This window comes from Amblyomma mixtum, chromosome 10 (assembly GCF_055824585.1).
Source record: "Amblyomma mixtum isolate Tamu chromosome 10, ASM5582458v1, whole genome shotgun sequence".
Classification (NCBI taxonomy): domain Eukaryota; kingdom Metazoa; phylum Arthropoda; class Arachnida; order Ixodida; family Ixodidae; genus Amblyomma; species Amblyomma mixtum.
The window spans coordinates 11872985-11900973 of record NC_143021.1 but is presented as its reverse complement, the minus strand read 5'-3'; positions in this window follow the sequence as shown (position 1 = coordinate 11900973).

The following is a 27989-nucleotide window of genomic DNA, read 5'->3' as shown; positions in this document are numbered from 1 at the left end:
AAAGAATAGAAACGCACGTAGGAAGAGAGGCGCACATGTGTCGCGCGGTGTTCGGTTCTGCGCTGTTTTAAATATAGCACGCATTCTGTGTCAATTCCATTTGAGCGCTTGTCGAAGCGCCGTTTGAAGGTGTCGCTGTGTCTACCTGCCGAGTGCTTGGACGTGGGGACACTGTCACGGCTGTGGGCAGCAACACACGGCAATCGCATTTTTACATTTTTAATGCGGAATTCGAACTAAAATTGAAATTCGTAGGGATACGAAATTGCGAGGATGGGAAACAGGTTTATTTACAAGGCATATGCGGGGATGGGTGACGTCACGAAATGGTCAGCGTTGGGCCGGCTCCGCAGCTCAGTCCTCGCACCCATCGAGCTCCCCATCTTCTGACTGCACTACAGCGCTGCGTAACATTATTTATTTCAAGATAATGTGCAATGTGTCGACCAAGATGGAGATTGTGTGAGATGTAAAGATATACCTTTCCATCTGTCTTCGTTAGCGGATTACTGGCTGTGATAGACGCGAGAAAGTTCCTGTTATTAACATTTATATGCAATAAAATTTGCAGACGGAATTTTTGCTTAGACCTTTAAATAGCGGCTCATTGGAACCTGCGGTAGTTGCGAAGTCGGGCCATGCTTTAGCATATGCCGCCTAGGACGCTGCTTGGAGCGCCGTTCAGAAAGCTCATATTGTAGCCGCTGATTGAATGGGCGGGTGTTTGAAATCGGGTGGTAGAGTTTACGGGAAGTTGTTAGGGACTCGGTGGTTATGGCGCTCGGCTGCTGACCCAAAAGACGCGGGTTCGATCCCGGCCGATGCGGTCGAATTTCGGTGGAGGCAAAATTCTAGAGGCCCGTGTACTGTGCGGTGTCTGTGCACGTTAAAGAACCGCAGGTGGTCGAAATTTCCGCGTCTCTCATAGCCTGGGTCGCTTTGGGACGTTAAACGCCCATAAACCGAACCAAACCGACCGTAACAATCAGAGCCGTGCACTCCCACCCCGCGATACATTGATTCGCCACCAACCAGAGGGGACAAACACAATTTCTCTAGCCCCGCCGCGGTGGCTCAGTGGTTACGGCGTTCGGCTGCTGGCCCGAAAGACGCGGGTTCGATCCCGGCCGCGGCGGCTGAATTTCTTGAAGGCGAAATTCTAGAGGTCAGTGTGCTGTGCGATGTCAGTGCACGTTTAAGAACCCCAGGTGGTCAAAATTTCCGGAGCCGTTCACTACGGCGTCTCATAACCTGAGTCGCTTTGGGACGTTAAACGCCAATAAACCAATAAACCAACCAAACCAATTTCTCTAGTCAAGGAGCGGTTTTTGCTCTCGAGCAGCTGTACAGAGACAAACCACCGGAACGGCGAAAGGTCTCTGCGCCGTTCACGGCCTACACTCTGAACATATATGGGAGCTATATGGGAGTAAAAAAAGGAAAAAAAAATAAAAAAGCACACTCCCTTTTATACAAGGGAGTGTGCCAGGAGACAGCTTACCCATTTCTACTCCTCCTTGTTTAGAGCACAGAAGGTTACGTCGCTCGCGATGGCCGACCAGGCGATGAGGTGAAGGCGGGGTTCTGGTCATCTGAAGCGAGATGTCGTGCGGACGGGTTCAGCTCTTTCCCGGCCGAAAAAGACAAGAAACCTCGTGGCAAACGCACTTCCAGCCGAGATGCTGAGAGGCGCGTCTCTAAGTTCCAAGAACCCCCTTCTTGTTAACTTGGTAAAAGCTCGGCCGGCTGAACAACTTTCGGAACTTCTTTTCAAGCGTGACGGCGCCGCTGAAACTTACAGTGGTTCAGAGCGTGCAGTGCGCGCGGCCTTATCATGAGTGTTCGATTACTGCCGCCATGGGGGTGGGTTCCGATGAAGGCAAGCCTCGAAGACGCTTGTGTATCGAGCTTTCGGCACAGGATTAACAGCAACGACGGCGTTGAAATCTTTATTCGAGCACCGTGTTGCGTATTATGAGCCTGGATGCAGCTTAGTTACAGGTCGCTGATTTTCAATTACAAAAACCGCATACGCAATGCAAGCACCACTTGACACGGCACTATAGGGGCAGTGCCGTGTGTGATGCGATTACATAGTGGCCATGGGCGTCCGGAGGGGGGGGGCAAGGGGGGGCGGCTGCACCCCCCTGGAAAATCACTCACTCGAACCATGAGTGATGGGCGCACGCCAGGGGCGGTGGTGCGCTCAGCCAAAAGGGTAAAAGCAGCCCCGCTTCCACACTTTGGGTCACATCTGCGAAATGCCGCGTCCGGGCGCGCGTCTTTACGCCGTTTTCAAACGACGCCATCGTTAGCTGTGTTGAAGGGCGACCTGTTGCAGACATACAGCGGCACCGGCGAGCATGTGTTTCGAGCCGTCTTGATATGGGTGTCTGTTTCTTTGATCTCTAAAGAGATAGCGACACGGAGCCAGACAGTGCACAGGGCATCTTGTTTTCGCCTTCGTCGCTCGCTATAATCAGGACACGTTCGTACGCCGGCCACCCATGAATTCTTCAGGAGGGAAGGACAAATCAGCCGTGTCCACCCCCGCTTTGTCGGGCTGCTCAGGGGAAAGCAGGCGATCAGTTGGCGCCGCCGCCGCTCGCTGTCTCCTCCGATCGCAGTTCGGTAGAAGCGCCGCTTTCAGAATCTTCGGCAAAGGGGATTAGCTGCTTTTGTTCACGGCGACGCAGTCTCCAGAGGCGCCCCCACACCAGCGTTCATTGCGCCTTCTCCGAAAACCAGCGCCTTTGGTCAACGCAGCCCGATGGCGCCTGCCTGACACGCCTGTCACCTCTGGCTGGGCCTCAAATCACAACAGCGCCCATGTACTGTGCGATGTCAGTGCGTGGTAAAGAGACCCAGGTGGTCGACATTATCCGGAACTCATAGCCTGAGTCGTTTTGGGGCTCTGAACCCCATAAAAACACACAAAACAAATTTTCTGACCGGAGTGGCGAGTGTCCCTTCCCCTCGGAAGTCGCGCGGCGTTCTTTTCACCCCCAAAGTGCGCATTCGGGGATATTGCGGACGAGAAAACGACGAGCGGCGAGCCGACTGAGCAGTGTGTGTGCGGTTGCTCGACTGTGCGGATACGCGAGCAAGATGGAGCGAGGTGTATGAAGCTGCGAGCGTGCATTTATCTTGCAAATAAGTTTTCGTTGTATATTTAGTCATCTTTTGTTTTCAACGTACGCGTTCAACCGTTTTTCCAATCAATATGAATGTGCACCGAGAGCTTGTAATGAAGCACAGAAATGAATTTATCACCCGTGTAATTACGCAATTCGCCCAGAAAAATCTGAGGCGCCTACAGTTGCTGTTCAAGGAAGACTGACTGAGTGACTGTAGTTGCGTGTTTGTGAACATATTGTGCTGTGTGCTGGTCATCAATCCGGGTGAGTCGAGAACCCGTATGCAGCAAGACTGAACACGCTTCTCCACGAAGTGATAGTGTCTTTTTGCATTTATTATTAATTTTAATTGTTACTTCGTTGATAAAATCTAACGTATCTCTCCTAGCCGCGCTTTAATTTGCTGTTTGTAATTTTTCTTTCATGCGTGTATTTTACTTACTTTTTATTTATATATGAATAAATAAATTTACGCCGCCGCAAATAGCGCATTTTTTCTACGAATATACCCCCCCCCCCCCCCCCCCCCCTCCGGCGCCAACAACCAATGGGGCCCCCCCCTGCAAAAAATTCTGCGGACGCCCTTGATCTTGTTCGTACGGTGATCGCGACTGACATCACAAAGGCATATGACAACGTCCTACACTCTTCTATTCTTGGCACCCTTCAATCGCTATATCACGAACTTGTGCCGCTTTTTAAGCGAGGCTTGTTTGCACTCCTTTTTATAAGGTTCTTTCCTTTTTCATTATGCCTGATGACAAACAGCTCGAATAAAAAAAAAAGTGCAGAAAGCTCACGCCACTTCACTTCGTTCTTGGCGAGCTGTCAAGGTGGCGAAGATGCAGTTACAGTGCTTCACGGTAAAAACGTGCTTGTTGCTGCCACTCGGACCGAAGTATCTTCATGATTCTTGCGCCATGATGAAGGTACGGTTGAAAACATCCTAGAAGGGCCTTTATCCTATCAGGAAGCAACTTCACACGGATACAGTAAGCCAGAGAACGGGCACGGCAAACAGCAGCAGCCAAGAGAGCAACGAGACGTGAAGGGTCGGAACAGAAACACATAAAAGAGCCCGAGTAACTAGAAATGTACTCCTTCGCTCGCGAACTCGATATCAAAGAGGCGGTTATCGCTGTTGAAGCCCCCGCTGTTCATGCTGCCCGAGGAGCAGGTCCAGAATTCATGTTGCGCGCATTGCTGACAGCATTTGTTCTGGCAGGGTTCATACCAAAATTGGTCGTTACTTTGCCTAGCCACAGTAATAACTGAAATTTAGCTTGAATGCTCGATGTCTGCGTGTACATACTTGAGAATGCAAGCGAGGACCTCCGTCAAACGTAGTTGCTTACTTTTGTTTGTCTTCAATTTTCGCGTCAAGCAACTTCCTAAACGAGCAAAGTCTTGCTTCGAACAGAACTCAGTAAAGTCGAGTTTTGCTTTTTCAGCGCTTGAATTTTATTGCTTCGCCCTGCTTCGACCGAAAGCGATTAATTAACTGCGGCAGTCCAGGATGTTGAGCATTTTTCATGGCAATTACACGAGGGAAGACAATGTCCTCTAATAAGCCATTATAGCACATCCTGACCCAAGATGACAATCAATTAAGCAGCCAACATTCTGCAGAGCTATGCAGCGCTGTAGCTGCGCGCGAAGCAGCGGGTAAAATCCTCTTTTATTGCTGTTACTCAACCCAAACAATTAACTCTCCATCAGAATTCTTCTGGTTACAACCGTGTTACAGTGCGAAAGTAGAACATCCTATTCACCTATTTACAAACAAACAGTAAGGGACTACCGCCAGTCGGGCCCTTTTAACCTTAGCCTGCGAGGTGTCCTAGGTATATAGGAACTCCGAAATAATCGCTTTCCTGCACTAAAAAAAATTAAAACTGAGAAGAGTAGGCGCATACGCACAGCCGATTGCACGAGCAAGCACGCATTTGAGAGAAGAATTGAGAGATAAGAGAGAGAGGATATTCACTGCTGTGCCGCGAGCTCGCGCGTGCCATTTCCACCGTGTGCACCGCAATCAAAGCGATAGCAGTACGAAAAGTTCCGATAGAACAGTGCAACATGGGTCGGGCCACTTGTTTGCATAACTATAGTTTGTTCAAATCTCCCACGCCATGACCTCATTGCGGCTGAATCGATTCAGAAAATGCAAACAATTGATTCGGGCGCGCGGTTCCCTGCGCGGTGAAGCGTTAGCGTTGGGAAACAACACTGCGAGGATACTCTCGGCCGCCCACGGCACCTCCACCGCGTGCACCGCAATCAAATCGATCGCAGTACAAGACGTTTCGATGAGAGGGTGCAGCGCTGCTCGTGCCAGCTATTTTATAACTAATTCTTTAATCTCCCATCTCATGAACTCATTTCGAGCGAAGCCAAGGCAGAAAACGCACGCGCGGTCTACTGCGTGCCAAAGGGCTAGCGTTGGGAGCGTCTGTTAGCTTCCCCCTGCCTAGGTGCCGCCACCGTCGGCTTCCAGGAGGAACTGAGAGAAGGAGCGCTGACATAGGAGAAGGAGGAAGGTGATGTCGTTGCTCTTAGCCACGATGTAAGAATATTTTCTTACATTGTGCTTTTAGCCCATTGAGGGCTTTTATTCACACTGGAAGGACAGAACCATATGTCAGAGCCAAGCGGCACATTCTCTTTAACTACGTCATCAAAAGCGACCTCCTTTTATGCGTCGGGAGCGTGCTTCTTCATCACATGAATAATGCGGCACGTTCGCAAAGGCTGTTCAGTATTGAGCAGGCGTAATATAGAAATTAGGCAGTGATTTTAAGAAGTCGACTTCGGCAGATAATTTATTAATATAATTAAATGAGTGACTCACCAAAGTTAATGAGCTGGACCGAGCGCTTTCATTTAGAAGAGCACGCGTTCGAGAAATTCGTGCGTGGGTATTAGAGAGAGTGTCCTGGGCGTGCATTTTCGCGAAAGTTTCGTGAGTAGTTATGTTTCGGCGCATTTATTTCGCTTATTTTTGTTTTGGGGCTCAACCTACTGTGTGGGTCCTTTTTTTTGTGTGTGCGCATAAACTTTCTCTCTTCCGTGACCACACGTTCGTTTTTCACTTTATGCAGTTTAATAAGTCCTAGGGGTGTGCAAAGTGCTTGAATGCAGCTGTCTGCCTTGCCATGCCTCTAGATATTTATGCGTTTGACTTCTGCCCTTGTGGGTCTTTTATTGCATCTTTATGGCTTGTTTCCTTGTTCAGAAATGTAAAGAACATCTAGGAAGCACCGCTTTTTTTTTCTTTTTTTTCCAGTGTTGGAATTTCAGCACGCCAAGAACTGAAATTACGTATATTAAAAACAGCACTTTCAAGTTCACAGACAGAACATCGAGTTTAGAGTTGTTTGTCCCGGGCAGTACCAGTGTAGAACATAAAAATGTCAGACCTCTTCCTTACACCACAGGCTCCGGCGTTTGATGCTGGGTCAAAATTGGCAAATTAGATTCTGGAAATTACAGCTGCAGTTCGGAAGAGCACGGACGGAAAGCATGCGAGTCGGGATTGAATGATATCTCCCGAAGAATCAATCTAGCTTCCCAGAAGTTAACCCAGTGTCCTTCTCCTATCTATGTCGTGCCTCACACCCCCTTTTTATCTTAAACAGCTGAAATCTGAAGTAATTAAACTAGAGAGGTTCCTCAATAGCTGATGCTCGTGATAATTCTACTTCTTTTTCTTTCGTACTTTGAAAGACACTATAATTTAGTAAGAAGTGCGCGTGACGTCAGAGGCACTAATAGTGTCCATCCCATCTTCAGAAATCTAAGTGGGCCATACAAGACGTAATATTCCTTTTGAATGAAATTTTTTTCACATCTGCAGATTTCAGAAAATCATTGAAATGATCTGGAAGACGAGTAGCATTGACATGGGGCTATTTGTCGGCAAAGATATTTATTACTGACGCCTTGACGACCTGTAAAACAGAGCGATACCCTCATAAAAATGCTCTGTAGACAGTCTATAGACTTCTTATTGACTCTACTGACTTCCTATAGAAATTGCTTTTTGTCTGTTCATAGTCTATATACTGTCTATAGACAAAAGCCTACTAAAAGTGTATGGCTATAAATCTATAGATTGTCTATAGAGTGTCTATGGCATCTGTATTGCTTATAGACTGTTCTCCAGGATTTGTCTATAGAGAGTCTATCGACTTTATAGACAGAAGTCTATAGACACTCTCTTGACTGTCTAAAAGTTTTTTTGTAAGGGAGCGTTCTCTATTGAAAAGCACTGCTGACTGAAAATTCCCGCTCGATGGACCAAAGGTTCTTCGCGTCACAGGCTGCCGCCACGAAGTCACCTTCTCCACCAGAAACACTGTCTGCACTCTAAACTGCCAGCTGCAGCGGCAAAGCGAGAACAGTGAAGATTACAAGGGTAGACGTGCAGGCTAGTTGGTGAACCATGGTTCCAATTAAAACAGCGCAGAAGACAAGGACACAGATAGAAAAGACACACAGCGCTGGCTTATAACTACATTTATTCATGAAATATACATGTATATATGCACATGGCAAGATGCGGGAGAGGCGGCAAACCGGTAAAATGCGCAAAAAAGTTGAGAAATCCTAATTACGTGTCGCGCGCTTTGCCAAGTACGCCCGTTCTTTTCCAGATCGCGCAAGAGAAGGGGTGCTGACGCAAAGGTCACCCAGAGCTGATATCCTTTGGACCTCAATTAATTCACTCGTGGTTCGGTCCTTGCTTCTTCTGAAAGTTCGGCACTTATCAAACATTGGTTTACATACTTCCTGATTTCCTTTTGTGCATTCAGAGCAGGGAAGCGGCAGGTTGCGGTCTTTGGAGGTAGCCAAATCATTTTTATGTTCCCTTAATCTGTCGCTGTGTGTCTTTTCTATCTGTGTCCGTGTCTTTTGCGCTGTTTTAAGGAATCCTAGTGAAGATTACCAGGAACATCACCAGCGTAAACACTGCCTGCGCAATCCACGTTCAACAAGGGAGACACCAGGCGTACGGGTACGCCGGCAGCGCCCCCACGCGTGTCCCTGACCACTGGCAAAAGAAGGGGCTGTTGAAGGCACGCCGTCGTCGAACGACGCGGTCAGGCGGAAACAATGGACGCTCGTCTCCGCGGGGGAGGCCCCACGAGCAGCCTTGGCGCCCTGCAATTACGAGAGGAGATCCTTATCCCGCAGCGGCGCCTTGGCGCAGCAGAAATCGCGGGGCAAGAAGATCCCGCGTCTGGACCTCAGTTTCATTCGGGGGCCCCGCCGACAACGTCCGTGATCGTCTTGCATGCATGCATTTCGCCTCAGCGTCGCGTAGGAACCAGGAGTGCCCTGAGAATGATCGAGCGCTGCGGCCTTGGCACTCGCGCTCTTGTAGACGCGCCCGCTTGCTTGCTCGCTTGAGCGTACAGCCACAGACTATTCCCCAGTTTTTGTCTTTCCTAGCAACACAACGGCACGGAGGACGCACCTTCGAAAACCTGACTGCTAAAGTGGCAGTCGATTACTTGCGCCGTTGTTTAGTAACTTTAGTCACGGCGCAAGATGATACACAGTTTCTCGGAAATGATAGAGATTTGTAATAAGGGAGTAATTACACATTGACGTCCACCTGAGCGCAGCCGTACGGCTACAAAGGAAAGCTATACAGCTTTCTCAGAAACTTTGTAGTTAAATAAAAATTCGTCCTGGCCCGGGGTTCGAACCCGGGACCACCGCTTCACCGGAGCAGTCGCTCTACCAATTCAGCTAAACGGGACGGCAAGCTTATGGTAGGACGAGAGCGAATTGATCAATAGCTGAGAAAGCTGTACAGTTTCCTTTGTAGCCGCACGGCTGCGCTCGGGTGGACTTGAATGAGTAATTACTCCCTTATACAAATCTACTCCACCTTGGGGGATTCCCGTAAACATTTGGTCAAAATGATAGAGATTTGTAGCTCGTTTTCACTAACCCAACTGGTACAGGAGCCCACCCGTGGGAACAATGTTTTAGACCTGGTAATGACCAACGAACGCGCGGCAGCATGGTCTACCCTAGTACTACCGTGTATAAGCGATCATATGGCGGTTATGTGCAAAATGAATTTACTATATGTAAGATTCTCTGAACAGAAAGAGCGGCGCATATATACGTACGCGAGAGCACGCACGGCAGAGGTCTCGTTTTCACTTGATAGGTACTTGGATGTTTTTGAAACATTAGCCGAATCTCGAAGCGTACAGGAATTGTGGAACACATTAAAAACAAAAGTTTTTGAGCTCCGTGACCAGTATGTGGCGTCTTGGGTAATTACGCAGCTGAGCAGCAAAAGTAAACCTTGGTGTACAAGAGAAGTATGGAGTGTAACACAAAAACTAAAAAGCGCTTATGCTGCCTTCAACAAGAATCGCTCAGTAAAGCACAAGCAGAAATTGGAAGCCATAAGTGAAGAACTGAACACCGTTCTTAAACGTGCGAAGGATACATACTTTGACTCATTTCATTTACGCGTCAGAGAACACCCCAAATAAATGTGGCAGCTTATCAAAAGAAATGGTAAAGATAACGTTTCCATTCCATCACTTGCCGTCAACCGGGACATTATTGATGGAAGCCTAGATATATCCGAATGCTTTAGCTCGTTCTTTAATTCTGAGTTTTCTGCCCATAGCAACGAAAACCGAACACTAGTTCATTCCGGTGTAGTACTTGGTTAACCAATGGATGATATTGTTATCGATAAACACGGCATTGATACAATATCACAACTGCTCGATAAGTCCAAAGCCACCAGCCCTGATGGATTGCCATCTGCCTTGCTTTCCGCTTGCGCTAATTCTTTTTCCAAAATATTCCATATTATATTTTCTAAACCACTGCAATAGATCTCTTTGCCTCTTAGACTGGAAAGTAGCAAATATTTTACCAGTGCACAAATTACCGCCTAGTCTCTTTAACAAGTGTCGCTTGTAAAGTTCTCGAGCATGTGTTTTACACTAGCATCATGCAGCATTTAAATAAATACTCTCTGTTGAATCCTCACCACCACGGTTTTCGCAGCGTCTTTTCTTGTATTACCCAACTTACAGAATTAACCCATGGTTCTTTATATCAAGGGATTGTTGCTGATTGCATGTTCTTGGACTTTAAGAAGCTTTTGATGCTGTTTCCTACTCGCTGTTGATCGAAAAACTGTGCTTCTATAAAATAAATTAAACAGTTGTTAAATGAATAAAACAGTATCTTTATTTAAGAAGCTAAGAGGTGATTGTAAATGGAGAGCAGTCGAATGGTTTAGGTGTCCCTAATGGTGTATCGCAAGGGTCCGTTCTGGGCCCACTGTTGTTTTTAATTTATATGAATGCCATTTGTGATTGTAGTTCCTATTGTGTACGACTATTCGCGGACGACTGTGTGATATACAGGCAAATTACTAATCCAAATGACTGCATCCAATTACAGGAAGACTTAAATAGGGTTGCCGTATGGTGCGATACATGGGACATGCAAATTAACCTAAACAAAAAAAAATCACATGTTCTTCACTAGAAAGAAAAACATTTCATGAATATGCTTATAATATTAACGGATGACTGAGCACAAATATCTAGGCGTTTACATAACAGCCAATCTCACATGGAATTGACATATTGATTTTACTGCAGCTAAAGCCTGCAGAGTTTTAGGGTTCATCCGCAGAAACACGAAACGGTTGCCGGCTGACACAAAAGCACTATTATACAAGACGTCTGTCCAGTCTCTACTGGAATATGGGTGCACAATATAGGATCCATGGACAATGAGTAATATTCGTAAATTAGAAAGAGTACAGAACAAGGCAATCCGCTTTGTCTTCAACAACTACTCAAAGAATTTCACTGTAGCAACTGCCAAAGACAGTCTTGTCTGGCTCACGCTTGTAAAATGAAGAAAAATCCTTGGATTGAAATTTTTTCACAATATATTGCAGTCCAAAACAGGCACAGAACCCGGTCGGTACATGCTGAGTCCCTATCAAATTTCGGCGCGTACAGATCGCAGGAACAAGGTGAGAGAAATATTCTGTACAACAGACCTCTTCAAAATGTCATTTTTTCCCCGAAGTATCAGAGAATGAAATCGACTTGATAATGCTGTTGCACGGTCGTATAAAATGACTTTTGTTTCTATGATGAATTGATTCCATTGTTGCATTTATGATTGTTGATGAAATTCCTGTATTTACGCTCTTGCCTTGTATTTTCCTCCCTCCCTCCCCTCCCACACACGCTGTAATGCCGTACCGTACAGACGCTGTGGGTACGCTGATAAATAAATAAAAAAATGGCTGGGGCTTAGCTAACGTGAAGCCTGGATATCTCGAAGCGAAAAGCTACGGTGATGCTTATGGTTTAGCTTACGGTTATGCTTTATGATCACTTCTGCATCGGTAGTATCACTTTTTTCTCCTTCCATGTTGAATGCGCACGCCTATTCTCTGGCAAGCGGTTGTATAGCCGGCCTCCGCGATAAACAAGCGCTTGCGGCGAACGTCAAACGATGACGCATAGCGCGCGGCAGTGTGCGCCTGTTCTATGGGCAAGCACGCCTTATATACCCCTCTTTTTCAAATGCGCACGGCTGCGGCGAAAGGTCAAACGGTGGCGAGGAGGAGAAGCGGCGGCGCACATGCGCAGTAGCCTGCGCCGCGCGTGACGTCGCTCGTGCTCCGACATATGCCGGCTCACGCGAAGCGCGGTGTTGACTAGCGTAGTGAAGCTTTTCGCTTCAATAAAACTCCATGTGGCCTTCTATAAGCATGGCCGTGCTCTAGCTTTGTCAGCAACGCGCGCTATGGACATTGTCAGCTCAAGTGGTGGCCACGAGGCAGGTACTGAGGAAGTCAGCTAGGAATACAACACAGCTCAACTTTGAGATAACGACGAAGAAAAGACGGGACACCACCACAACGCGGTGCGCTGTGTTGTATTCCCAGCTGCCATGAGTTACCAACTTGCCCGGTAGTTCATAGAAAACTGACGCCAACCAATATTTTAATTTTGTCCAACGTTTCGGCACCAACTCGGTCCCTTATTCAGGGATGAATAAAGAGTGCCAGCAGCAGCGGGGTGCTGCCTTCGCTCTCCCTTTGTTAGCACGTGGCGCAGTCCACTAACGTACGCAGAGGGTAGCGTTCCTGGAGTCCTATTCATCGCCGCCTTTGTGAGCCGGATGTGCCATGACTCCACATGTCTCCTCTTGAACAGATTTGGTTCCACGGCCAAGACGCTCACTTCCTCGAAGGCTATTGGGTGGTCGGCGCGCTCGCAGTGTTCGGTGAGGGGATTGGATTTCGAATTCAATATGCCGGGTATCATTTTTATGTTGCCAAATTCTTTGGTGGAGGTTTTTTGTTTCGCCGACGTATGAAGCCAGGCCAGATGAAAAACCCAACCAGACGGACTTCCGTCGAAGATGTTTTCTTTCAAACCCCCATCAGCCACGTTCGCAAATTAGAAAAAGGCTTGACAAGTAAGGTGTTTTTCAAGCAGTCTTTTTTCCCCTTAAGTGCCGTGCACTGGGCAGCCATTCGCATCCTGAAATTTTTGGCTCTTAGTAGTGCTTTATAATGGACTTAGGTCGTCACTAACAGTTCCGAATGTAGCAGACTGAAGAGTCAGCGACAGCCACTCTACGCGACTACCAACTCGGATGTACACAACGTAGACAAAGTAAACTGCTCTGGACAAAGAAGAGAATATGATCAAGTCGTGTGTAGTTGGTGACAAACCTCAGGTATTCTTTAGAAAAATATAGACCTAACAGCACTTTGGAGCCATATCGTTGTTTCGAAGCATGCATCAAGGCCATGGTTGTCTTAAAGGGGCCCAGAAACACAATCTTAGTTAACTGTATTGCCTGTTGATTGCATACAATGAGTTATAATGGTGCTATTAGCGTCGGTAATACCGCGTACATTCCGTTTTTTAATATTTTAATGTCCTCCAAAAAACAACTTCATGGCTCTGATGGTGTCGCCACACAGTGGCGGGTTTTTAGCAGCGGATATGACATCACCTGGCGCGAGCTTGATGACCGGACAAACAGTAAATATACTGCAAATTGTGTGAATAAATAAAGACACATTTTGTCACCTGTCTGCGTTTTATATTAGATCAACAAAAACAACTTGCTTGTCTTAGATAAAAGCCCTGCAAAGCAAGTAAAATAAAAATACACCACCAGGGGCGCTCTGGCATGGAAACAACGCTGCCAGTCTCAGCAAGAACGGGTTACAGAGAGCAGGCAACCATGGAGTACAAACTTCCGCGACGTGCTCTGGCTAGCTGTTTTGATTGGTTGCGCCAGGTGCCGTCATTGGGAGAGCGAAATACGAGTGGGAAGCCCCGCCAAAATCGAGTTGATGGCAGCGTTTTGTTTGCTTGTATTTTGAAATTTCTTCTGTAAGATGGGTACTGGGATGGTTAGAGCACTGTGCGCCGGCGGTAGACACAGAGACACAGCACAAGTAAGCTAAACTGGGCTAGTCGGAGCAATTGCATCTTCGAAAAACGTAGCGCGAAACACAAGACACAGGTAAGGTGAAGACAGGACACGAGCGCTTCTCACGACTAAATTTTTTATTAGGAAGGATAACAGAATATATACCATAGATATGGTATATATTCTGTCTAATAAAAAATTTAGTCGTGAGAAGCGCTCGTGTCCTGTCTTCACCTTACCTGTGTCTTGTGTTTCGCGCTACGTTTTTCGAAGATGACAGAGACACAGGCCTCGTAGACACAGAGGTCGAGCACCACGAGCACACACCCAAAGCGATGGCAATGCCGCTCAACACAACGGTCAGAAGTTCGTCGTCGTCTTCGCTTGAACGGAACTTCTTCGTCGTTACAACTGCCCCCCGGGGAGAAGAGGAGCCATCCTGGCGACTTACGGCGTAGGTGAGATGGTCGGGTCATAATACGGCTTTAGGCGCTGGACGTGAACAGTCTCGCGTCCGCGCCGGCGAAGATCAGGAGACGGCATCAGCGGTTCCACCACGTAATTAACAGGCGAGGTGCGTTCCACAACTCGGTAGGGGCCGTGAAACTTTGAAAGAAGTTTCGAGGAGAGGCCCGGAGTACTGGATGGAATCCAGAGCCACACGAGGCTACCAGAAGAAAAGTGCGGCGACGTGTGATGGCTGTCGTGGCGGGATTTCCGACGGTATTGGGCCTCAGTTGTGAGAGAACGGGCGATTTGGCGACACTCTTCTGCGTGTCGTGCAGCTTGCGAAATAGGAGTAGACTCAGATGCGTCAGGCTGGTATGGCAGAATGGTATCGAGTGGAGCAGAAGGATGACGGCCGTAAAGAAGATAGAACGGTGAGAAGCCGGTAGTTGACTGCGTTGCGGTGTTGTAGGCGTACGTCACATACGGAAGGACGAGATCCCAATTGGAATGGTCTGATGAGACGTATATAGAGAGCATATCACCGAGGGTACGGTTAAATCTTTCTGTAAGGTCGTTAGTTTGCGGGTGATAGGCAGAGCTTGTTCGGTGAATGATGTGGCACTGGCGGAGCAAGGCTTTGACAACTTCCGATAAGAAAACGCGGCCTCTGTCACTCAGCAGTTCGCGCGGTGCGCCGTGGCGAAGAATGAACCGTCGCAAAATGAAGGAGGCTACGTCAGACGCTGAGGCGGATGGAAGGGCGGCGGTTTCTGCATACCTCGTCAAGTGGTCAACGGCGACGATAGCCCAACGGTTACCGGCTGCAGTGTAGGGAAGAGGTCCATACAAATCAATGCCTACGCGGTCGAATGGGCGCGGTGGGCAAGGTAGCGGCTGCAACTCGCCTGCAGAACGGTGAGCAGGGGGCTTGCGACGTTGGCAGGGCAGGCATGAGAGGATGTGCTTAAGGATGAAGTTATACATTCCGCGCCAGTAGTAACGCAGCCGGATCCGATTGTAGGTTTTGAAGACTCCTGCGTGTCCGCATTGTGGGTCAGCGTGGAAATAATCACAGACTTGCGAGCGGAGATGGCGAGGAACAACTAATAACCACTTGCGACCATCTGCGCTGTAGTTGCGGCGGTAAAGGAGCGCGTGATGGAGAAGCCGCCGTAGGGTTAGAGAGGAAATCAAGCAGAGACTCAATCCAAGGGTCCATGCGCTGCGCTGAAGGCATGTCATCGATGTGAAGCAACGGAGGGGAGTCTTCGAGTGTTGAGAGGCCGGCGAGCTCAACCGGAAGGGGGCAGCGAGAAAGGGCGTCGGCATCTTGGTGCTTGCGTCCGGAGCGATAAACTACGCGGGTGTCGTATTCCTGCATACGAAGAGCCCATCTTGCGAGGCGGCCGGAGGGGTCTTTCAGTGAGGATAACCGGCAAAGCCCATGGTGGTCCGTCACGACGTCAAAGGGACGACCATAGAGATAAGGGCGGAATTTGGTAAGAGCCCAAACGATAGCCAAACACTCTTTTTCCGTTACTGAGTAATTGGACTCTGCCTTCGTCAGGGTGCGGCTTGCATAGGCGACAACGTACTCAGCAAAGCCAGGTTTGCGCTGCGCGAGTACAGCCCCGAGACCAACACCGCTGGCGTCGGTGTGGACCTCGGTAGGGGCCGTCGGGTCGAAATGGCGCAGGATAGGTGGTGCGGTGAGGATGCGGCGTAAGGTATAAAACGCGTTGTCGCATGCGGGTGACCACTGTGAAAAGTCGGAGCTGCTGGATACGAGTTGTGTTAAAGGGGCAGCAATGGATGCAAAGTTTCGAATAAACCGACGAAAGTAGGAACACAGGCCAAGGAAGCTGCGCAGTTCTTTGACAGATGTAGGCTTGGGAAAAGCAGCGACCGCACGAAGTTTGGCTGGGTCTGGAGAAACACCTTCCTTGGAGACAACGTGCCCTAAGATAGTGAGTTTACGAGCGGCAAAACGGCATTTCTTCAAGTTCAGCTGCAAACCGGCGTCAGAAAGGCAGTTCAAGACGTGCCTCAGGCGATGGAGGTGGGTGTCAAAATCCGCAGAAAAGACGACGATGTCGTCGAGGTAGCAGAGGCATACCTTCCATTTTAATCCCCGCAAAATGGTGTCCATCATCCTCTCAAATGTTGCAGGCGCATTACAAAGGCCGAATGGCATAACTGTAAATTCGTATAAGCCGTCGGGGGTTACAAAAGCGGTTTTGGGGCGATCGGCCGCTTCCATGGGGACCTGCCAATATCCGGAACGAAGATCGAGGGAAGAAAATAGTTCGGCCCCTTGCAAACAGTCCAAAGCGTCATCGATGCGCGGAAGATGGTAGACATCCTTCTGCGTAATCTTATTAAGGCGGCGGTAGTCGACACAAAATCGGATGGAGCCGTCTTTCTTCTTGACCAGCACAACAGGCGAAGCCCAAGGGCTACTGGAGGGCTGGATCACGCCGTCTTGGAGCATTTTATCAACTTGCTCTTCGATAGCATGGCGCTCGGTGGCAGATACACGATAGGGGCGCTGCCGCACGGGTGCGTGGTTGCCGGTGTCGATACGATGGGTGACCGTTGAAGTTTGGCCCAAGGAACTCCGATGACAGTCGAAGGAGGAGCGGAACTGGTGAAGGAGGTTAAGAAGCTGCGTCCGTTGCGGGGAAGGAAGATCGGTGGCGATAGAGCGAAGGAAGAGGTCTGTAGCGGAGGAATCAGGCGCAGAAGATGGAGGGCTGAGCGCAGTCACGGCTAGATGAGGCGAATCGGCGGGGTCCTCACAGGTGAGAATGGACGCAATAGATTGTACACTGCCGAGACATTCGCCATGGCGCAAAGCAGTAGGGAAGGAAAACGGGTTAGAGACCCATAGCACGGAGAGGCCAGCAGAAATAGTGAGCACAGCGTAGGGCAGCGGGAGGGACTTGCGGCGCAGGAAAGTGCAGGCCGGCGTGAAGAGAACAACGTCATCACAAACAGAGTCACAAGAGATGCTTACAAGCGCAGTGGAGCTGGGAGGAAGGACGATGTCTTCGGTGACGACGGCTTTAGCGCACGGAATAGAAGGAGCAGCGTCTGGTGAGACATTAGGCAAAGCGGAGAACCCAACTTCTGCGCGAGCGCAGTCGATGACAGCTTCGTGACGCGACAGGAAATCCCACCCTAAAATTAAAGAATGTGAGCAAGAAGGCAGCACGACGAACTCGATGTAGTATAGTGTGTCCTGGATTCGAACTCGAGCGGTGCATGCTGCTAACGGCGTAATCGGCTGTGCGCTGGCCGTGCGCAGCGTTAGTCCCGAAACTGGCGTCTTAACTTTCTTTAAAGAAGTACATAACTGTTCGTCCATTACCGAAATCGCTGCACCGGTGTCTATCAGAGCCATCGCAGACACGCCCTCAACAAAAACATCAATAAGATTCGCAGGTGATCGATGAGGTCTTCGAAATTTCGACGTGGGCGCAGTTCTTGCCTCCGGAACTGCGGCGCCTAGTTTTCCTGCTGAGGAGAATTAGGGCGACGTCGCATGGGGGAGATAGAGCGGCGTCGTGGCGAAGGGGAGCGGCGGCTGGGGAGGGCTGAACGATCAGGGGAGAAAGGACGACTTGGCGTTTGGTCGACAGCATCAGAATATTGACGGGTTGGAGGCCAGTACCCCGAAGATTGCGCGCGTGGTGCTGGCGCTTGGAGATGGCGACGGCAGTAGCGCGCGACGTGGCCAGGCACTCCGCAAGTGTAGCATACAGGACGGTTGTCACTCGTGCGCCACGGATTGCTTGCTCTTCGAGCTGGTCGTAGGGAAGGTGAAGACGCTTGCACAGGCACGTACATTGTAGGATAGGACGACGGCGGGGGCTGTACTAGAACGTCGGCGTAAGTCCGAGGACCGGCTACAGGTCTTGGGGCGACGTCGGCGCAAGGCATGGGACTGGTGACAGACCTTGGAGCAGCATCGGCGTAAATCAAGGGTGCGGCGACAGGTGGCGGAGGATGGAAGGTTGGAAGCGCCTCAGTAACCTGGTCTTGTATGGCCTGTCGAAGAGCCGGGGCCAAATAAGGCGGCGCCTGTTGAGGGCTAGGCAGAAGAGAAAGTTGCCGAGCTACCTCTTCACGGACGAAATCTTTTATTTGCTGCAGCATAGAGGTGTTGTCAGCTGCAGGCGCCAGTCCAGAAAGCGATTCAACCTGGGCTTGGTGTTGCCGAGTCAGTAACCGCTGTTTGCGCAGCTCCTCGAAGCTCTGACAGAGCGTGAACACATCCTTAACGGTGCGCAAGTCGCGGGCCAATAGCATCTGAAAGGCATCATCGTCGATACCTTTCAAGATGTGTTTTATCTTGTCGGCTTCGAACATATTCGCATTGACACGTTTGCATAAGTCAATGACTTCTTCTATATAGCTGGTGAAGCTTTCGCCGACGTGCTGCGAGCGTTCACGCAAACGCTGTTCAGCCCGAAGTTTCCGGACAGTGGGGCGACCAAAGACTCCGGCAAGCTTCGTTTTGAAGGCCGCCCATGTTCGGATGTCTCCCTCATGGTTCCGATACCAGAGGTTAGCGACCCCCGTTAGATAAAAAATTACGTTGTTCAGCTTCGTATCGTCGTCCCATCTATTGTAGAGGCTCACCCGTTCATATGACGCGAGCCAGTCTTCCACGTCATTCTCATCGGCTCCGCTGAAGATTGCCGGATCTCGCTGGCGAAGGGAGCCGGCGCAGATGAGAGCTGGTCCCGTTTGCACAGATTGGGTTTGGGCGTCTTCTGGCATTTCAAGCGTGGGAAGAGTGCGGTTACGCAGCTCCACGATGGAGATTTCTACCCCGCGACTCCACCAAATGTAAGATGGGTACTGGGATGGTTAGAGCACTGTGCGCCGGCGGTAGACACAGAGACACAGGCCTCGTAGACACAGAGGTCGAACACCACGAGCACACACCCAAAGCGATGGCAATGCCGCTCAACACAACGGTCAGAAGTTCGTCGTCGTCTTCGCTTGAACGGAACTTCTTCGTCGTTACACTTCACTGAATAACTCCCGTTCCTGTGCATCAATTCCTATAATTCTTTTTAAGTCAGCATCTGTGTGACATAAAGAACCCACCTGAAGTATAGCCGGTATTCCCCCAGGCAGTGTTTCGCAGCCCCTTTAAAGCCTTTCCGAGATCATTGAAGGCAGCGCTTGTGTACGCACAGTCGGAGACGTCCACAATAGAAAAACGAGAGAAAATGTGGTGGTTGGAAAGGACTGCGCAAGGAACGCAGGGTCTCGAGACAATGTGCGACTTGTATAAAGCAAGTTTAGCGCTTCCATGGCGCTTCCAAGATATTACCGGCTTACGACACCGACTGGGACCTTTCTGTGAAAATATTCGTTGTGTAATGTCACTGCCCCTAGACACGAATAATCTAGTGGCAGATGAACAGAAGACATCTAAATAATTCGTACTTTTTAGCGTACGAAGGCTGTTTACTAGCTGCGCTCTAAAGAATAAATTATGTTACAAGTTTTGGAACATTAGCTTGCGAAGTAAGAGATAGGCAAAGTGAGATTGAAAGTCGCCATTATGAGGGCCTCGAAATGAATACTGACCACCTCTTGCTCATAAATGAGCATTGACGTTGCACGACACCAGCGTTAATTTTTTTTCTTCATTTCTGTCGAAATGCGGCAGCCACGCACAGAATTTGGTGCACTTACCTGTGCTTAGCAGGCAAACGCCATCGCCCAGTGCCACCGCGGAAGCTTTCATCGGCGGTCGACAAGAAAGCATTGTCTTCCCGAGACTGCAGACGTGTTTGCACGCACAGAGGCAGGACGGTTGACTGCTGAATTAGAGTTTTAGTAAAGCGGGCTTTGTGTGATGGCGCGTTTAGCGAAATAACGGGTAGAAAATGTAGATTCGCAGAACGCTAACGCGAAAACAGCGCCAGTCTGCGCACGCAATTTTCAGATGCTAGCGTCGCTGCATTGCGCACACAGCGTGTAAACATGGCGTTGACCTTCCAAGCGAGAGCCACCCGCTTCAGCAAAATAAGTAGTCGTCGCGGCTCTGGTCTGCACGTTTACATTTAACTACTGCAGTTGTCGACTTTCGCTAAGAGTGACCTTGCATCGAGAACAAAGAGCAAACTGCAATTCAGCCGATTTTTTTTAGATACACTCTCAATGCATGCGTGCCGAGACGTAATGTGGCGTCCATGTAAGCTGCAACCGTTTCCAACTGTTGGCACAGGAAGAAAAAAGAGGTTTTGAGCTTCTGAACAGAGCTTTATGTAGATAAATTATTTAAGATTATTTAATTCCTATTAAATTTGCTGTATTTGCCTACTGTAAGCAGTATGTAAGTGTAAGTGTTGCCCAATGTAAAGGGGTGAGAAAGTAGTCAAGCGCCCGTCTCTTTTATTCTCAGATCCTCAGTCACCCTGTATTGATGGAAAATAAAGACTGTTATTATTATTTCAAGCAGTGCTTTTCAACTGATGGAAAATATTTTTGCTCGAACGGTTTGTACTCGGCATTTCCTAAGCTAGTTGGTGCCAATGTGTCTACGTTTGTTATTTTACGTAATCATATTCGCTGAGGCATTGTATGGACATTCTGCTGGCGGAAGCAAGCGTTACTGTATTAATTGACTCTAAAAGATTGTGGTATATAATGTTCTGGCAAATTGCCTGCAGTTGTGACCATTTTAAAAAGGTATGTCCTCTATACACGATTTTAGTTTCGATACATAGGTGCCGCCATGTTTGTTTTACTCGAGCGCCGCCTACCGCCGACGCCATCGTGGGCTGATAATCTGCAGCCCGTAGGCTGCAGACGAAGCAGTGTGTGATCTCTGGAAGTGTCATCCGTCCGTTTTATTCCTGCCAGGTCTGTAAATCGTGCGGGGGGGGGGGGGGGGGGGGGTGGTTCGCCTTGTGCTCATCCGCGTATGTTACTATTAGCGCCTGCAACAACCAACCGTGAGCAGGCGACCATTCTTCGACGGAGCGAACGATCAGCATTGGTGAGTGCCATGCTCGTAGTTCACGCGTGTAGTCTCTGTCGCCGGTTGCTCCCAGGGCAAACGTGGCACGGTGTTGCATGTTGGAAAAACGCAAGCAACGTGTTTTCAATCTCATCATCGCGGAGAGCCATCGATTATCTAGCTTTTCGCGGAGCGCAGTTTCTCGGAGCGTACTCTTGTGTCCTGGTGCATACACGCGTTTTATTGCGCAAGTCACCTCCTCCTGAGTGGTGACGTGGAACTCAATCCAGGCCTCCCATCAAAGCCAGCGAACTCCAGTAAAAACAGTCAATCTGGTAGCAGACCTTTAACCGAATCTGTGAGTGGTTCCAGTCTCACTCTCGGGGAGGTTGACTGTACGAGTGCTTCCACTGTAAATCTTGACAGTGAAATCGCTTCAAATTCCTCAGTGTTTGACATGTTCTCTAAAATACTGGCAGGACAGGATCAGTTGGCCCGTGACATTGCGGACATTAAGCAATCTTTTGCCAGTCGCTTTGATGCTTTGGAGTCGCGTGTGGCTGCATTAGAATCTTCACCCACGCCCGAAAATACCCATCAAATTTGTGATTTACAGGCTGAAATTAACTCTTTAAATTCCAAAGTACCACAGCTGGTGCAAAAAAACGATGACCTAGAAAATCGCTCTCGGAGAAATAACATTATCATACACGGCATTTCAGAAGATCCGAACGAAACCGCTAACACATTGTTGACTAGCATCTGATCTGTATTTACTGATAAGTTGAAGATTAGCTGCCCCAGTTTTGAGCGCTTCCACAGGCTCGGTGTAGCTCGCAAAGGTTATATTCGTCCAGTTATTATAAATCTTTCTAGCTTCACCGACAGAAGTGTGGTTTTCAAAAACGTTTCTAAACTCAAAGGCTCTGCCTTCTTCATTACAGAGGATTTTTCTGTAAGGGTTAGGTCCATTCGGAAAAAGATATGGGACGCATCAGTGTCTTTTCGTGACAACGGCTCTGTCGTGAAGTTAAGTTTCGATCATGCCTTCATTGACAAGATTCGTTATAATTGGGATGAAAGTTCTAATTCATTGGTAAAAGCGTATAATGATCCTCTTTGTTCTGGGTCTGCGTCCTTGACTGCCGCATCACCGTCTCCCTGACTTAGCTCTGGCCGTTCTGATAAGCTTGTCGTCTTAAATATTAATGCTCGCAGCATTGTTAAAAAATTTCCCGATTTACTTTCCCTTATCTCTATTCACTCTCCCCATGTTATTGGCATAACGGAGACCTGGCTGCATAGTGGAATTTACGACTCCGAATTCCCTCCACCAGGATTTGTTGCCGTGCGCATAGACAGAAGTTGCAGTACTGGTGGAGGTGTGGCATTGCTGATCAGATCGGATTTGCGATTCTCAGTGTTACCTTCTCCCCCTGACACAGAATCCTTGTGGTGTAAAGTTTATCTAAACAATTATAGTATTATAATCAGTGTTATTTATCGTCCACCTGGCTCTTCCGTTCATATTGTTACGAAGATGAAGAAGAGGGCAGTGGCGCGGGACGGAGCGCTCGCGCTAGGCCCACAGCCATTAAACCATATTATCATCTGTCATCATGTCGTCCTTTTCCTAGGCTTGCCACCGCGTATCATTTGGTGTGAGGTGCGGGTTCCTCCTCGTCATCCCGGGCCCTGGAGCATCGCCGCCTTCTGCTCGCCTTCGTCGTTGGCCGAGGGGACCTGGACTCCGCCGCCGGCTCAACCCGAGCCCGAACTGACCAGAACCGACCAGCCGCTTTCCCCAGCCCCGTCCCCAGCCCCGACCACAAGACACGACGACCAAGACCAGACGAAGAATGACCCGACGACGACCCGAATCAAGACGGCACCCCCGCCCAAGCTGTGCGGCGAGTCTTAACCCCTGACCTTCGACTGTGGGCGACCGACCGTTGGACCTGAAGCTCCAGGGACAACCGTTCACCAGATCATCTCGTTCATCTTGGTGGCAAGCCTTTCATCATCTTCTATCCTGTGTGATCATGGCCATCACCACCTCATCGAGAATTTACGCAATCGATCGGGACGATCGCTCGGAGGACCCTGGTCATGTTACGAAGATGAAGAAGAGGGCAATGGCGCGGGACGGAGCGCTCGCGCTAGGCCCACAGCCATTAAACCATATTATCATCTGTCATCATGTCGTCCTTTTCCTAGGCTTGCCACCACGTATCAATATCCTTCATGCTGTCGCAAATTTCATGAGGAAGATCGACATTGCTTCATCAAGATTTATCTGCATGGGAGACTTTAACACTCCTGGCATCCACTGGCCTTCGTTGTCTGCATTTGGTCGTGACATTGCAATTTGTAGAGAACTAATAAACATCTCCTTATTGTTTGGACTAACTCAGGTTGTATCTAGTGCTACTAGGCTGAATTCCATTCTCGACTTAGTTTTTCTAAGCGCTTCTTTGGCCCAAAATTCCTTCTCTTGCGAAGTAATTGATGGACTGTCAGACCACAAAGGCGTGTTATTTTCACTCTCTTGTCCAATCTCAAAATCACCCTATTTGTTTACTACTTTTCCTGACTTCACTCGTGCTGACGACAATTCCATCATTGATGTTTTAGCTGATCATTTCGATACGTTCTTTGCTTTCTCAGCAAGCCAAGACGTAAATTTTCTTGTTAATTACTTTGAATGTCTTGTCAACGATTGTGTCCAACGCTTTGTTCCTTTTAAAACTAAGAAAAAAAATACCAATGTTCCTTGGATGACTCGAGACATCTTGCATTTATCTCGTCGCGTTGGTAGGCTAAGGCGTTCTAGAAGAACCAACGATCCCATAAACTTGGACATATTTCACAAGGCGAAAGAAGAATTTAATGTTAAGTTGCATACGGCCAAAGATTTCTTTTTTTGTGTCCACCTGCGCGATCTGTTAAGAACTAACCCCCGTAAATTTTAGTCATCCATCCTACCTCGCGATACTTCATCCACTTCGTTCAGATTAGATAATGACGTCATCAGTGAGCCGGCAGTAATATCAGATGCTTTCAACAAATATTTTCACTCAGTGTTCGTTCCCGATAACAATGTCATTCCACCGCTCACCAATATAATTTCTTCTTCAGCAATCAGTGATGTTGTGGTAAACCCTGATGGCATCCTAAATCTTGTACTAAACCTCGATGTTAAGAAATGTACCGGTCCAGATGGAATATACAATGCGTTCGTGGTTCGTTACCCCATGTGGTCATCGAAATACCCGTCCATCATATTCAATAAGTCCTTATCATCTGCTACTGTCCCTTCTTCATGGAAATTAGCCAAAGTGCTCCCTCTTTATAAATCCGGTGATAGGCAGCGCTTGTCTAACTATAGACCGATTTCTTTGACATCACAATCATGCAAAATGTTGGAACACGTCATTCATAAACACATCATGCTTTTTCTTGAATCCAGTAATTTGCTATCTAACTTTCAGCATGGGTTTAGGCGCGGTTTTAGTACGGTAACACAATTAACAGAATTCACTCATAATATACGAGGTCTGTTAGAAAAGTATCCGACTTTATTTTTTTTTGCGAACACCTGACGGATAAGAAACAAGCGCGCTTGCATCAGGCGACCTTGAACCTTCGTGCGCATGCACGAATTTTTTCCCGCCTGCCGATAGCGTCAGTCGCTGCGACGCAGCATTTGAGTGAGGGAGTGCGCAGTGCTCTCGTCGGTTTTTTATTTCAAGGAAAATGGCGGAGTGAAAGGAGCAGCGCTACTGCATCAAATTTTGCCATAAACTGGGCGACAGCCAAGTGGAAACCATTCGAAATATTCAGACGGCTTTCGGTGACGATGCTATGAGCAGCACACAGACTAAGCAGTGGTACAATTGGTTTAAAGATGGCCGCACATCGGTGGAGAACGAGCCACGCTCCAATCGGCCATCAACATGCCAAAAGGACCAGGTCATTGCCGAACTGAACGCTATGGTGATGCGGGACCGTCGCGTGGCTATCCGAGAAATTGAGGAAGAGGTGGACATGAGCAATTTCTCCGCACATTTCATTATCACCGAATATTTGGCCATGGAGAGAGTTGCGGCGAAATTCGTGCCGAAGCTGCTCACGGTGGAGCAAAAGCAGCTTCGTGTTGAAGTCTCACAGACATGCTGGATTTCGCAAACAGTGACCCCGACTTCATCAACATCATAATCACTGGTGACGAGTCTTGGGTGTACAGTTACGACCCGGAAACCAGATCCCAGTCGTCACAGTGGAAGCATTCCACGTCACCAAGACTTAAGAAGGCCCGCCAAGTGCGCAGCAATGTGAAAGTGATGCTGACTGCTTTCTTTGACACCCTCTGTGTGGCAGACCACGAGTACGCACTCCACTGGGTCAAACAATGACCAAAGAGTACTACAGGGATGTCCTCCGTTGCCTACGTGATGCTGTGCGGCGCAAGAACCCGGAGCTGAGGTCAACAGGAAATTGGCGCACCCATCGCGACAATGCTCCTGCACATTCGTCGCACTCGATTCAGATTTTTTGGCGAAAAACCAGACTCCTGTAGTTCAACAGACTCCTTACTGTCCTGATATGGCCCCTGCTATTTCTGGCTGGTTCCCAAAATCAAAAGGCCATTGAATGGAGCGCGATTTCAGACAAGGAAAAACATTACGGCTGCAGCGACAGCTGATCTAAACTCCATTCCGAAAAGGGCTTTATCGGAATACTTCCCACAATGGCAGCACCGCTGGGAGAAGTGTGTGGAGTCCCAAGTAGACTACTTTGAAGGTGACTAGGTTTGGAACGCTCCAGTTATGCAAGTTTTTTTTCTACGGCCAAAGGTCGGATACTTTTCTAACAGACCTCGTATTACTTAACCTCGATATCGGCAACCAAGTTGATGCCATTTTTATAGATTTCTCGAAAGCGTTCGATACTGTTCTACATTCCAAACTTCTTGCTAAACTAAATGCTGTACTAAACAATCCTCACTTGGTTGATTGGATTTCTAGCTTTCTCTCATCCCGCTCCCAGTTCGTATCTTATAATTCTTCTCATTCCGCTGCTGTTGATGTGACGTCAGGAGTGCCTCAAGATTCCGTCCTTGGACCGCTGCTCTTTTTAATATATATAAATGACTTGCCACATAACATTTCTTCTGACATTCGTCTTTACGCTGATGACTGTGATTATACGAAGTAATTAATGGCCCTAATGATCATCGTCATCTGCAAGAGTCATTTAATAGGTTTTGTAGTTGGTGTAGCACCTGGCAAATGAGAATTAATTTTGATAAAACCGTCCTCATGTCTTTTTGTAACAAGTCTTCCGTTTCCCTTTATAATTATTCGTTCAATGGCCGTGTGGTAGATAGGGTTTCTCAGTATAAATATCTTGGTATCATATTCACGTATAACATGTCATGGTCTAATCACATTGCTTACGTATGTAATAAAGCACTAAAAAAACTAGGTTATCTACGACGCACGTTACCAAATTCACCAAAAGACACAAAGTTACTGCTGTATAAAACTTTAATCCGCCCTGTTCTTGATTACGCAGCTGTAGTGTGGAACCCGTACAAGCAATTCGAAATTAACATGTTAGAAGCAGTCCAGAAGAAAGCTGTGCGTTTTATATGTCATCGTTATGATCGCGATTTCTCACCCTCTTCTACACTTCTCTCTTTGAATTTAACCACGCTCTCCGCCCGTCGCCTCACTGAATCACTAAAATTCTTACATTGTATCGTCAATTCCTCGGTAAGGCTCTCAGTTAACCACTACATTAACTTTACACCATTATCATCTACAAGAAGTCATCACGAGCTAAATTTAATACCGTATTTTGCACGTACTAATTTGTTCAAATTCAGTTTTTTTCCCCGTTCAATAGAAGCCTGGAATTCTCTACCTGGATCCATTCGTTCATCTCCAGTTCAAAGTTTTATAACTGCCATGGAAGACACATAATATCTGAATATTCCTACCGTGCCATTAACAGTTCCTTTTTGTTTGTTACTTTTTGTGTGTTTTGAACTTTGTGCTCACTTTGTACATTTTGTTGTATTTTGCTACCTTTAGTATTTTGCTTTTTGTTTTCCCCACTCCTGCCATAGCGCATATAATTGCGCTGCAGTATGTATAAATAAATAAATAAACGCTCCGGCTGCCTGCTTGGCCATGGCGGGTGTGACAATTTAGATGCCGAGCTTGCGACAGAGTGGTGGTGGTAGTGGTTTATTTAAAAAAAATAAAAAAGAAGCAAAAGAGTGTTGTCGGCCGCGGCAATTGCTATCTAATATCTTAAGCACCCGAGCTGCAGCCGGCGGAAACGAAAGGGAAAGGGAGATGATAGTGAGGAGAAGTATAGAGGGGAGCGACAGCAAGAAAGGACAGGGGAGAGCTTTGTACACTATTTACAAAATACAAAAGTAAACAAGTTCGCGCCGCTCGCGCGCTAATGTCCAAGCATTGTCCGAAAATAAGTGCGCGCGAGCGGCCACTGCGCACAATCACTTACACAAGAAGTAAACTATATGTACATAGCCACGCGCACGTAGCGTCCTATCTCGGACTAATCGCGCGCGCGGCACACTGCACTAGCGGCCGGGGTGGGGCGCCCGGCCGCGTATACCGTCCGAGGTAGCACCCACGGAGCGTTCGTGTCACGCGTGCACTACCTGGCGTAGAGCAAGCGTGAAGTCAGGTCCGCCTGCTCGATGAACGCACAGAGGCTCACCATTGTTCTGTCACGGGTGCGCGCACTGCCGCGCGGCCACAGGAGCTCCTCGAGACTGTCCGGGATGATTCCCAGCGCCCTGTAGGCCGCGAGCATCTCGCGACGCGGCACTGCAGAAGCGGTACAGCGAAGGAGCATGTGCTCCAATATCTCCACTGCGCTGCAGTCAGCGCACGCGTCGCTCGACG